We start from the raw sequence: 2,111 nt of genomic DNA, 5'->3' as shown, positions 1-2,111 counted from the left end.
GGAACAAGCGCTTTCGGGAGACGGAGAAGGGGGGGGGTTAGTGGGGGTTAGTGGGGGAAGTGTGGGGTGGTGGTGGGTGGGGTGGTGGTGGGTGGGGTGGTGGTGGTGGGGTGGTGGTGGTGGTGGGGTGGTGGTGGGTGGGGTGGTGGTGGTGGGGTGGTGGTGGTGGGGTGGTGGTGGTGGTGGGGTGGTGGTGGGTGGGGTGGTGGTGGGTGGGGTGGTGGTGGTGGGGTGGTGGTGGTGGGGTGGTGGTGGTGGGGTGGTGGTGGTGGGGTGGTGGTGGTGGGGTGGTGGTGGTGGTGGGGTGGTGGTGGTGGGGTGGTGGTGGGTGGGGTGGTGGTGGTGGGGTGGTGGTGGTGGGGTGGTGGTGGTGGGGTGGTGGTGGTGGGGTGGTGGTGGTGGGGTGGTGGTGGGTGGGGTGGTGGTGGTGGGGTGGTGGTGGTGGGGTGGTGGTGGTGGTGGGGTGGTGGGGTGGTGGTGGTGGGGTGGTGGTGGTGGGGTGGTGGTGGGTGGGGTGGTGGTGGTGGGGTGGTGGTGGTGGGGTGGTGGTGGTGGGGTGGTGGTGGTGGGGTGGTGGTGGTGGGGTGGTGGTGGGTGGGGTGGTGGTGGTGGGGTGGTGGTGGGTGGGGTGGTGGTGGGTGGGGTGGTGGTGGGTGGGGTGGTGGTGGGTGGGGTGGTGGTGGTGGGGTGGTGGTGGGTGGGGTGGTGGTGGTGGGGTGGTGGTGGGTGGGGTGGTGGTGGTGGGGTGGTGGTGGTGGGTGGGGTGGTGGTGGTGGGGTGGTGGTGGTGGGGTGGTGGTGGTGGGGTGGTGGTGGTGGGGTGGTGGTGGTGGGGTGGTGGTGGTGGGTGGGGTGGTGGTGGTGGGGTGGTGGTGGTGGGGTGGTGGTGGTGGGTGGGGTGGTGGTGGTGGTGGGGTGGTGGTGGTGGGGTGGTGGTGGTGGTGGGTGGGGTGGTGGTGGTGGTGGGGGTGGTGGTGGTGGTGGTGGTGGGTGGTGGTGGGTGGGGTGGTGGTGGGTGGGGTGGTGGTGGGTGGGGGTGGTGGTGGGTGGGGTGGTGGTGGGTGGGGTGGTGGTGGGTGGGGTGGTGGTGGGGGGGGGGTTACTGTTGGGGGCAGGGACTGAGGCAGGGGAAGCCTGAGGCGCGCCTGTGCCAGGAGGGAGCTGTCGTGCGTGAGGGTAGCGTGGGGGTAGGGGTAGGGTTAGCGGAAGGGGGTAGCGTTCTTCAGGGGAAGGGGTGGGATTAGAGGAAAGGGTGGAGCGAGGGGGTAGCGATTTCAATGCACACCCGTAGCTTGTTCGGAGTGGGGTCAGGGATAGAATCCGTCAAGGCCGTAGCCATGGAGTCAACATTGGGGGGGACCGAATCTTTTAGGGGGTCTGGGGGTCCCCCCCCCCCAGAAAAAAAAATCGAAATTTGAAAACGAATTTCCTGCCTAAAATTTTTACAAAAATGCACTAACACATAGGATGGACTTTTTATATATTTTTTGCAATAATGTCTAAGAGTTATTACATTGCTCAGTTTTTTTTTGTTTTACCTTTTCTTGTTTCATTGTATATAATGGCAGAGATTAGGGATGAATAAAGTACAACCATAATCGTATGAACAGAAATCAATTTTATAGCAATATATTGAGGGGGACATTTTGAGCATATTTGAATATGGGGTGGGATGTGTGTCCCCCAATATTTATTAGAATGACGGCCTTCAAGTCAGCGCTCGGGATAGGGGTAGTTAGGAATAGGGGTAGATCTTCTTGGTTCTTTCGATAAAGTCACGTAGAAGGGAAATAATAAAATAATACAAATAAAACATAATAAAATACAATTCTCACGACGTTTCGGCCACAACGCAAGCAGCCGTCCTCAGGTGAAGAACAGGTATGTCGGAAAGACAGCGTCTGAATGAGTCTCATTCCTTCTACGTGACTTTACTGAAATAACCAAGAAGATGAATCCCTGCAGTCACGAAAGCTTTAATCGAAATTTAATAGGGGTCGAGTCAGGGATAAGAGTAGGGATAGGGGTCGAGTCAGAGGTCGGGGTCGTGGTTAAGGGGGTCGAGAAAGAGTCAGGGGTAGAGAGAGAGAGTCGGGGTCGTGGTTGGGGGGT

Source organism: Lampetra fluviatilis, chromosome 35 (genome assembly GCF_964198595.1).
Source record: "Lampetra fluviatilis chromosome 35, kcLamFluv1.1, whole genome shotgun sequence".
Classification (NCBI taxonomy): domain Eukaryota; kingdom Metazoa; phylum Chordata; class Hyperoartia; order Petromyzontiformes; family Petromyzontidae; genus Lampetra; species Lampetra fluviatilis.
The sequence above is the reverse complement of the archived record's forward strand: the minus strand, read 5'-3'. Positions refer to the sequence as shown.